The sequence below is a fragment of the Struthio camelus genome, chromosome Z, assembly GCF_040807025.1.
Source record: "Struthio camelus isolate bStrCam1 chromosome Z, bStrCam1.hap1, whole genome shotgun sequence".
NCBI lineage: Eukaryota > Metazoa > Chordata > Aves > Struthioniformes > Struthionidae > Struthio > Struthio camelus.
In genome coordinates, this window is record NC_090982.1 from 43,891,196 (window position 1) to 43,902,537 (window position 11,342).

Consider the following 11,342-nt stretch of genomic DNA (forward strand, 5'->3'; position numbering starts at 1 on the left):
AGCTGTATCATGGGGCAGACTTCTGGATCAAAAACTGACCTCATCTACTTCTGTTTTTTTACATGTAGGCCTCTGTTATGATACTGTTCAACACTGGAAACATTTTTCCTTTCTTATGGAAATAAGAATAACATTTTATTTTCTGGAGTAAGAGTAGGACCACGTATTTTTTCCCTTTCTCAGTGAACGGCTGCAAATTTGAGCTCCAGAAACTTAATTGGGTTGTGGCTGTTTAAAATAACACTTAACTCCTAGCAGCTGTGGTTAATGGAGCTGCTCAACACAACAGCCACCTGGTTAAACATGATTAACTTCCACAGGTTTCACGTTGTGTGTCCTATGCTGGAGTTGGAAACTTCTGTGGCCTTGAGGAGCATTTTGCTTTTTTTTTCTGAGGTGGGTGAAAGAATTTTATTCTAATTTTAAACTAGCTTTATAATGTTGGTCTTTTGATACACTCAATTATTGTTTACATCCTAGGCAGCAAAATTTTGATAGATGAGAGCTTGATTTAAAGTCATAACACCACAATAGCAAAAGAAAAATAGATTCCTTTTAATTTCATGTTACTTCACATTTTAGAGAGGGAAAATACCTAATTTATTAATCTATTTTGTCTGAATAGAAGGTTATGGTTTACTAGATAAATACAAACCTAAGTGGAGATTTTGGAAAATGTGTTTCTCTTACCTACTGGCTAACAAAATGAAAACTCTTTGCCTTATCTTAGCTCTTAACTCCTATTAATGAGATTATCAAAATAATATGTGCTGGTAAGAACAGGAGAGGCTTTTTGTCCTGAGGACAGAAGAATCTTGTATGTCTGCCTGCAGGAAGAATTCTGTTTAGAGAACGTCTAATAATTGAGGCTTCTTGAGATTCTCTAACACTTCCCTGAAACCTTGTTTTGAGAGGTCTGTGTGACTTCTTAAAGAAGAGAAAAAACTTTTGGCTTTAAGGTCACCTTGTTTCTCTTCAGTAAGAACTCTTTTAAAAATATATATATTCCTTTTCCCTTAATTTATTGCAATCCAGACTTTTCTGAATCTTATGTTTAGAGTGCCTCAGTCTACTGGTTCCTTGCTCCTTTCCAATGTACAATGTAAAAGTAAAAATTAATAAATACAAAATGTTATAAATGCTAAGCTAGTCCTTCGCTACTGTTCAGTAGTAGCCATGCAACAGAAATGACTGTTTTTGAAAATGCAGCTTCCTGAGTTTGTGTCTGATTTAGTTCTCCAGATGTTTAGTTTATTTACTGTTTGTCCAGTTTATTATCATAACTAGTTGACAACTAAGATCTTCCGATATCTTTAAATGGTATTTAGGCTTCTGGCAAAAAACCTCAAGAACAAAGTATGTGTGTGGAGGGAGATGAGTTTTCATCCTGTCTCTGTGCTAGCAATACGAATCGATTTAGGAACCTTGACTTGCTCTGCTCAAGGCTCAGCTGTTGCTTCTCAAGGTCTGTTGAATTCCTGTTGAGAGGAACTAGACCCTGGCAGTTGAGGTCCAGTTGAAGTCATCCACATTGGCTGTAGTTAAGTGGATCTTCCAGGGAAAATTAAATACGCAACTGTACTGCACGGTCAATTTGACTATAGTAGGTCAATTGAACTAGAGCGGTGAACTTGATACAAGAGGAGCAGTACATCTACTTGGTGAAGTGCAGGACTGCCTAATGTTGTTTAAATACAAATTTCAAAGCCTGCTCTTCCTCCTCCAGTTCCTGGCAGAAATGTAAAAGAGGAAAATAAACTGACTGAAAAATATTGGCCAAAAAAACCCTTTTTCCTAAGTAAATATTAAAATGGGTATTGAAACTAGTAATAACCCACTTGCTTGAACTTTTAGGTTTTGTGTGGGTATCCACTAGATCTTTGGAACAAATTAAGTCAAACTGATGTATCTAAACTACAGAAAGCTTGTGATATCCTTTTATAGTATTCAGAAGTCTGCCACTCATGCTTTACAATCTTGTATAATCTATGTACGAGTTGGAAGTAAGTGGTTTTCTTGGTATGGTATGAATGATACTGGATACAGTTCCTCCATATACAGAAAGACTGAAGGTTTTGAGGCATTGAGATTGCAGGCATGGGCTCTGCCGTCCCAGGGCCACGTTTCACCAGGCAGTGCTGCAGGCAGGTTCCTGTGCCAGCCTGTGCAGCCTGCTGAGCTAACGAGGCTCACATAGGGGAGAGAGCAAAGTGGGGGCCGGTAAAGTTCATGCTTTCCTTTAGGTAACAAATAAGATGCCAGTAACTATGGGTGCATGCTGGAAATTGTTCTTAAGAGTAATAGATGCAAGATTTTGGGTTTTGCTTTCCAAAAAACAGTTATAGGTGTGATACAGTCTTGAAGGAAGAGAAGATGAAGAAGCTATACTGCAAAGTGTTACTAAGTATAAAGATGAGTGCTAATGGTGGAATGGCAAAAGCTCCTAATTGATACTGTGGTTTTTAGTAAGGGAGTGGCATAGTTATTCACTCAGGGCAATGTTCTTGAGTAGAAAATACCTCAGAAACCTAATGCTGAGGGGTTCTCAATGCAGCTAGGCTTGATAGGCAGGTTGTGCTGGCAACTCAACAGGGTGAAAGATTGGCCTTGCTGAGGCTGGTGTGGGCTCACCCGCTGACTCCGAGGACAATGATCTCATCTCAGGTCTAACCTTTAAAACTATTGAGGGTATGACTCTCAGCTTTAATTAGGGCATAATTTTTAACAAGCTAGTCATTCCCTTTTCATCATACATAAATGAAGCTTCAAATTTACTTGTTTGCTTCAGGATTTTACTTTTTAATAAAATAATTAGTGCTCTGGCCATTTTGTCTTGAAACTCAGAACATAAAAGGTCATGACCTTTGGATTTGTCTCTAATGACCTCTTCCCATATTAGGGGGTTTCTTTCAATTCCCCGGTGAATTCCCTGAAGCACTTCAAAACAGCATCAGGATACTGGTTATGTAGTAACAGGTTTGTCTTTTACTTTTTTCAATAGTGTACATGTAGGGCTTTGTACAGCCTAATTTAAAATCCCCAAACATAGGATCCCACGTTGCTGTTATACCACTACGTGATTCTTGATATTCATGCCATCCCTTTTCACTCCTGTAGTCCTATCCTTCACTGTCTAAAGAATAAGAGTAGACAAGGAAAACCTTCTCCCAGAGATGCACAGAAGCATGCTATTTTTTGCATAGAAGATGTTACAGTTGAAAGTCAGCTACAGTCCAGTCCACTTTTCAAAATTATTAAGAGTAACATGGTATTTCCTGAATCTCTTGAGGTATGTGTGTGCACCTGCATGTTTTCCCACAGGTTCCCCACCCTGAGCTGCTGGATGGAAGATGCTTGTGGTAGACATATTGAAGAGAAGGAGCAGTCTGCACAAATAAGAGAGAGTATGGAGGAAGCATACAGGAGTGGATGTCTCGGGCCTGGGAATGCAACTTACCTGTGGGACAGTTGAGGCAAAGCCAAGTTATGTGTTTTCCCTGTTCTGCCTCCCTGCCTGAGTGCCCTGTCCTGTGCTCTTCACCACGGCAGCTGCCATGAAAATGATAGTACAGGACTGAAATCTGGGGTGCTTCTCCATTATGGTACAGTAGGACCTTCTGGAGGAGAGCGGAAGGAAAGTGTTGAAGAATGTGCTTTTTTGGCAGTATATCTGACTTTCTTCCCTTGTCATCTAAACCAGGCATGTATACTTCTAGGCTAGCAATTCTTTCTCATTTTTTCTGTTAGACCAAGTTTCCTCATAGTTCTTTGCAAATCTGTCCCTTTAGGTTCCAAATTTTTGTTTGTATATGGATAGTATATTTTTCTTAATTGCCCTAATTTGCCTCTATTTTCCTGTTAGGGAGCATTCTAAAGATAAATGCTTTATTTCACATACAACCGCAGTAAAGCTGCTTAGAGACAGTCTGTAACTTCCTTTCCTCCATATGGAAGCCAAAATTGTGCTACTCCTTTTATGCTACCATATGGCCTTGCACATGCATGTACTTGCAATTTTCCATTGCTGCTACAATAAATCTTTTAAGTGCTTTACTGCCCAGGTTCTTCTGGCTTTGTCACTATCTTCCTCCTCCCGCCTTATTGAGAAAAGAGTTCTTATTGTGGGTAGCAAGTGTAAACAATTTCATGCCTATATGCTTTTCACTTATTTTACAGCATTCTCTCTTCTCATTTTGGTTTCAGTGTGTTAGATCTTCCAGAACTAGCCAATTAAGATTACTGTTTTGAAAATCAGAATTTTCTACCTGCCCAGCTTTTGCAGGTATGTGAATTGACTAATATGCTTAACAAAACTAACATAGCTATCTGAATATTTTCTTCACTGATCACCTGTCTCTAGAACTTCCAGTACTCTTTACACGAGGGAGGAAAAAATCCTATTTAAAAAAAAAAAAAATTGCTTTGGGATGCCCCATTCTCCTCATGGCTTCTACATGGTGAAGAGTTCTCAATAATTTTGGTGTGTTTCCCCTTTTTCAGGTGTTTATATGCTCTTTGAGTTTCATCTTTTCTTTAGTTAAACAGAAGTACCCTGCAGATATTCAGGGATGCTCATGAGCATTTCCTGTAGCTGACTGGTTTAAACAAAGCCTTAAAAAAGCCCTCTTCCTACAGGAATATCAACAACTTGAATTCTTTGCTTTTATCAGCAGTGATCTGTTTCTCTACAGTGTTGTATCGTTCATCTCTTTATTAAGCAAAATGCACAGAGTCTTTATAAGTTTGTCGTGGGAGCTCCAAGCAGGAACAGCACAACACAAGTTCTTTATAGTAAAAATACAGCTATTGTTGAGATTTAGTAAGGAGTAATATTGGGATTGGAGCCTGTATCTTTAGGGATACGCCTTGGAGCTCTGCAGTGGAATGTTGTGATGGTTTTTGGCCCTGGAATCAGGCTTAGGAGACATAAGCTAGAGGAGTGAGCAACGGAAATACAGGGACACTAGGGAACTTTGTGCCATGACTAAGGTTACCAGTTTGGTCTGTCTACAGCCCTCAAAATGAATTCTTGAGTTGGTTCCCTACGAAAGAGTTGAAATCTTTACATCTGGGGGAAAGGGCTATCAGAGCTACTATTTCCCCCTAAACCCACTGGAATCTAGGTGAGCACTTTGAATTGCAAGGCAGCTCTTTCCTGAGACCTGTGAGGTCCCTGAAGCGGTGGAGTGGGGTGAGGGGAACATGAACAAGTAAAGTGGGCAACAGCTATGGAAGTACAGCCTCAAAGTAATCAGCTCAACCAGATGATACAGCAGGGCAGGGAAAAAACATTTTTGCACACATAAGCCCTTCTGAAACAGCAAATTTCAAGTGAAGTAAAATTTGAGTTAATTTGTCATTCAACTAGGCAATGTGACGGAAAGTAGTAGCTAGTGTATGGGGCAGAGGAGAAGGTCAGCAAAGGGGAGAGCGAGCTGGAATCGACTGCAACACGAGGAAGTGCTGTCTGCAACTGGCTGCAGCTTACGACCAGTATGAGTCACATCAGGCAAGTGTCCAATGTGAAGACATGACCCCTCAGAAAGAGTATGAAGGAGCAGCCTTCAAGACCTTGATTTGTGGTCTGAAAGCCAGCTTGCACAAGGGAAGATATAGATGAGAGTTGAGGACCTTGACGCTTAGGGGAGAGGATGCTGAGAAGGGGTAGGAGATGAAGGGAGTAAGAAGAGCTAGATGGTCCAGCAAACCAGGTCATTTATTTGGTAGGTATATGAGTACCTTGCATCATACACAGGGTGCTGGATTTAGCTGTGTTGTTTTATAAATTGCAGTTCTGTAGCCTGCTGCTTAATTGCATGTCAGGAGGCCTGTCATCCTTGCATTTCATCTGAGCTGAAGAGCAAGGAAGGTAGCGTTTTACATGTATTTTTTCGTGTGCTGAGATTATGTGCTTTGGCATCTGGCTCTTACCAGTAATGAGGCAAGGAGGGAGCTGAATAGCTCTAAAGTGCTGTCAGGTTATAGCGTGTATTATTATTCCTCAGTCTGCAATTTATGATGATTTGAAAACTTAGGAACAGTTCAGGATGTACTGTCTATGCCTGTGGCTCACCTTATACATACATAATGCAGGGCAATTGGTAAATAAGGTCCGTACCCCTTTGATTTGGAATTGATCTGATAGGGAAGTGTTACCCTGAAATATGTGGCCTATTCAGTGGGAGTCTCTTTGGATGGCTGAGGCAAGGAATGTGCCACTTTGACAGAGGTATTCCACTTGTGAACTAGTGGAAATAGCATTGAATAGTGTGAGCTTGTTATTCTTGCTCCAGTATTCAGCTAACACACAGTATCACATTCTTGGAGATGGTAGGAATTATTGCTTAGCTTAATTCACTCCTAAAGGCCAGGTGTTTTTTATTTATAGAGGGCATACTAAAAATAGTAACATAGAGTAGTCACAATTAGTATTTATAGTCATTGCATAAAGTATAGTATATAGCTGACAGGTTAATTCTCTAACAGCTTTCATAGTGCTTCCTTTGAATGTGAAAGTTTTAAAAAATTGCCTCTTAACTGTTACAAAATGCATTGTTTGTATCAGAAGTACTTGTTTAAAGTGTAGGGAATGCCTAAAAGTTGATTCAAAAAATAGAAGTCTCCTTGCCTTTGCAGTTGTAAACGGGAAAAGGTTTATATTTTTGTCTTGGGTACTGACACATTCTTGATGTTTGTCATACTGTTACTGGCAAGTGTCAAGATGAAGTTTTTTCAGGCCTTCCTACAATCCCTGTATGACTGCTGAGCCATAAGCAAGGATGAACCGTGAAATTCCAGTGCTCAAAGGCTGCATCCTGAACTTCAGCACTACTGTTTCTTACTGTGTGTCTGCATGGTGAGCCTAAAAGAACTTAAACTCCCATGTGTGCTAGAAAGTGTTATGTAATAGGCCAAACAAAAGAAAAAGGAAGAATGTTTTCTGTTCTGGAGAGCTCTCCTGTGCCATTTGTTTGGCCACTGTCCTTCCCAAAAGGGGTGATGGAGAGGGTAACTCTCTTCACTCCAGGTGGATTGTAATCTAAAAATGCTATTATATCACAAATATCATATGCACTCCGAAGATGCCCAGCAGTTTTCATAACTTCAAGAATGAACGCAAAATAAACACTGGCTTGTAGGACTTCTCAAGGAAAAAAAACTTCCATAACTGAATTGTATGTTGCTTTACATCACGGTGAGCAAGTCAGAGCTACAATCGCTGCTGTGCTAAATCCCTTTGAAGGAGGTAGTTATACTACTCAGTACAAGGTGTGATACATTTCATAAAGAATCCGAAAAATCTTAAAAATATACGTAGGAATTAATCATGACTATAATATAGCCACCTTGGGGTCCTGAACGTGTACAGCAGCTTTTAGTAAAGAAGATTAAGAGGATTTTGTGACTAAAGAGCACAAAGGATACAAAACAAACAGAATGTTCTAAATGATCAAGGTTAACAGTACTCTGTTTAGACAGTATGGTAGAGCCTTAACAAATTACTAGGGTATCTTATTTAGGATTCATAGTGATGATATTTGTTGTGCAGTCTTGGCTCTTGGCATGACACACAAGAATTAGTTAGTATTACCTTCTGCAGCCCTTGGCTCTTCTTTCAAGTACTGACTCGTCTTGAGGCTACCAAGTACCTTAGAGGACAAGGTCAATGGTAGAGGTGATATGGTTGCAGCAGAATGAACAGTAAGCACATAACAGATGGTGATAAAACATTAGAAGAAATATTTAAGTATTGTGAGAAATTACTGGAAGCACTACGTATTCATTTGTAACTGAAGAGACCTACCTCATGCTGAAAGATGCCATGGAGTTTGGTGCTCGCTGCCAGGCTGCAGCGCTGGCGAAACGCAGCCATTTCAGGTTCTCGTGACTACCATCTTCCTTTTCGATATCTATATGTAAGATATGCTAAAGGTCATAACATCCGAAGGTAAGTTGTCATCTGTGAAGACTTTAAAAACTGTCAAAATTGTTCAGCGTGGTGCAGGAGAAATCCAGGAGTCCAGTATCCAGTTAGGAACAAAATGAACTGGGAAGCATGTGGTTGTGCTTGTCTCTGGATGGTTTTCAGTGCCCAATGGGGGGACAGGGTAGTTTTCATGTGAGTCTGTTTTGTTACTTGATGTCCCTAAATAGAAAAAACTAACTTGCCAAAGTCTACTACTACTTACTGTTGTAAGTAGTGCAAAATTCTAATTGACAGGGAACTTTATAACGAAGACGACAATCTCCCCTAAGACTCCAGGAATATAGATTAAAAAGGGCAAGGGAAGGACATGATCTAAAAGCTGAAAATAGTTCAAACAAACCCAGAGGCACTGGTTTACGCTGGGACGGAACAGAAGATTGACAGATCTATGATATTGTCAGGAAGCAGCAGCAGAGCTGGGAGCCAAGGGCGACAGCAGGGCAGGCAGGCTCTCCCCGATGAGGGCACAGGTGCCCAGCCCCTGAACGAGGAGAGCAGAGCAGCACCAAGGAATGTGCCCAGGGGTGTCTGAGGGGCCTGTGGCCACCACGCCAGCCACTAGAGAGAGGCTTGCTGAGGCATCTCTCAGCTCTTTCCCACAGCCTAGCTGTTTTCCCAGCAGTCTGATCCAAGGCTGCACCATGGCAGAGCTGACCTACGACTCGGGCAGCTAAATGCTCAGGGTGTATGGGATAAGCATTTGAGCCTGTTGGTGCACTGACTGCGTGGCAAATACTGAATTTAAAGAGATGTTAAGCCTATGGAGCTGATGTCATGTTCCTGTGTGTATAAATAATGCAGTCTTGTGTTAACTAACACTAACGCAAAAGACCCGAGAGAAAATAACAGGTATAGTTAGAAAACAAAAACCTACCGAGAAATACTTGACTAAGAGGATGGAATTGTTTACTTTCCAGTAACATTTAACATGCTCCATGTAGAACAGAATTTATTCAGGAGTAGAAGGTGCATTGTCTTGTAAACTTCTTGGCTGCGTTTAGCGGCTGCTTCCACAATTGTAAAACTAGATCAGTGCAGTACTGAGTCGCTCAGTGATACTGATCTGAGTTGTCTTGCATGGCATGTGATCGTGCTTCTGTAGAACTAGCCAAAGGATGTGGTAAAGAACACAGACAAGACACAATCTTATCCATCTTCCGTCAGCCAACATAAAATTAGCATGAAGCCTGCTTAGACAAATCTGGATTGATCTTTCTGATGAGAACGTGACCTCCCAAAGTTAGTTTATACCAGAGCAGAGCATCACACTGCAGTGACTTCTGGTCTGGTGCCAGGAATTAGAGAGCTGGAGGCGCCATGTTCATAGAAGCGCAACGTTAGCCTCCTTGTTTCACCAGGGATTGGTGCTGCTACAGTCCTTTCCAGATCCCTTCTACCATGCCTGATATTTATGCCCACAGTTTACCTTGCCTTGAAAGAGATAACAAAGAAGCTCCTCTGGTGAGATTGTAGCCTGTGTGTATAACAGAGGTGGTGTGACTTTGATCTTTCCTGTGGTTGGAAAATGAATGGTCTCTAATTCATTGGCTCGCCTGAATTTTTCATTCCTGCCTTGTGGTAGTTTTTTTTTCCTTCTCTCAGTTAAGTGTGAGACTTCAAACTTTTTGTGATCCATTAATCTAAAAGGATGATTCAGGATGATGTCATGCAGGAAGCCTTGAATCTAACGTATCGTGTGTGGTCTTTGCACAATGATGACTGCATCCCAAGAGTATAAGAAATTACTTTATTTGAGCTATTCATACATCTTATGTAGACAACCATACTAAAAACACAGTTCAGAGCGGGATCGAAAATTTATGCTCATAAAGTAAGTAGCTTCCTAGCCTTAGAGAAGCCTAGGCCCACAAAAGGCCGTTAATGTTCATACCTCTGAAGGAGTGGAGCAGGAAATACCCTGAAATGTTGGATTCTTATTTAGAGCTCTTGCATTTATATTTCAAACTCCAGTTCTGAAAGTATGCAAGTAAGTATAGAGAAAGATGTCAGAAATGAGGATGGATTTTTGAAAGTGAAGGCAACGTTTCTGCTCTAACATCTGGGACAATGATAAATCTTAAAAAATGTTTCAGCTCAGACTAGAGTGCAAGTGTTTTGTTTGACTCATTCCTTCTGTTTTTTCACACTGAGATGAAAGTGTGACCTTAATATGTTAAAAGATTGGATGGGGGAGAGATTTTTAGATTGAAATGGGCAAACTCCAGTGCTAATCTCCACAGAGGGTGAATCCATACCCCAGAGCGCATGCCAAAGACTTGTTTGTAGAAATGTATGATAATGACCCAGGAGCTGGGGACTGTTTCTTGCTGAGCTGATGAAACCCAGCATGAGGATGGGTATTGCCAAGTGCTAAGGACAGATTATTTCCATGAGGCATGAGCCTGGGCTTCCCTGCACAAAGCAGAAGACCAAAAGTAGGCCTGCACGAACCTTAAATCTTTGCACTCGCTCACACTGGCTTTCAGTCACGAGTTTGCTGTTCTTTCAAATTCAGCGTACATAAGTTACTCCCATCTTGCAGTGCTGTCAGGTGCTGAAGTGCAGAGGCAGATCTGCTGTGGCACATCAGAGTAATTGGAGGGAAATAGGAACAGAAATGAGACCAGCCTTGTGTGTTAGTGAGAAGGAGGAGCAGAAGTAGATCCTTACTATCACAGTTATGAAAGAAAATGTTTGGTTGAAAGTACTCATAGGTAAGTAAGGAAGTTACTCAATATCAAAACACTGTTCTCCTTGAGTAATGTGCAGGGAGCGTTACTGAAGTGCCTCTGAGTGCCTTGTTTGTACCTTTTCCGGATGACTGCAGAAAAAAATGTTAAAAGTCAAGCGAAAACCCCCAAGGCTAGGTCTGTCTTTCAGCTAATAGTTATTTTTCCCTCCCTTATTAGCTGAGCCTGAGTCAGTCTTCCTTCTTAAATCTGTCACTCCTCTTTTTCCTCTTGGTAATGCTGAAAAGAGGAAATGAAACACACTAGTAGCATAACCAAATCAGAAAATGAATATGAAGTCCTACTGATGTACCTCAGACTTCTGGCACCTTCAGAATTGCATTATGTTTATTCATTTCTACAAACAGTTTTTATAATCAAATGTTCCCTTCTCCAATGATAAATGTTAAGAGCAGGAAAAATGTATTTAGTATCTGTTGGAACTGGAGAGAGAGAGAGCGGAGACAAGTAGATAAGCGTTGCCTGAGTAAGTGGCTGTTGCAGGCATTTTCATCTCTTGAAAAATAAAAACATCCTTCTGTTCTTGGTCTGCGACCATGTCAGATAATTGCTCTTCCCTTTTCTCATTCCCTTTCTCCTTGGGAATTCTGTTCTCCAAAGGCAAA

The 11,342-nt window shown here is 40.7% G+C and overlaps 1 long non-coding RNA gene across 3 annotated transcripts in view; it reads right to left on the bottom strand.

Annotated features, from left to right (window-relative positions):
• The window catches only part of LOC138064648 (uncharacterized), a 30,763-nt gene extending 22,474 nt beyond the window's left edge, over nucleotides 1-8,289 (bottom strand). For 2 of the 3 annotated variants that reach the window (XR_011137882.1, XR_011137881.1), the window contains exon 1: nucleotides 7,805-8,289. This is a non-coding gene — a long non-coding RNA (uncharacterized lncRNA). Of the gene's footprint in view, nucleotides 1-7,591; nucleotides 7,650-7,804 lie in introns of all 3 variants that reach the window. The other variant, XR_011137883.1, reaches the window with a different exon arrangement.
• Between the last annotated feature and the right edge of the window lie 3,053 nt (nucleotides 8,290-11,342).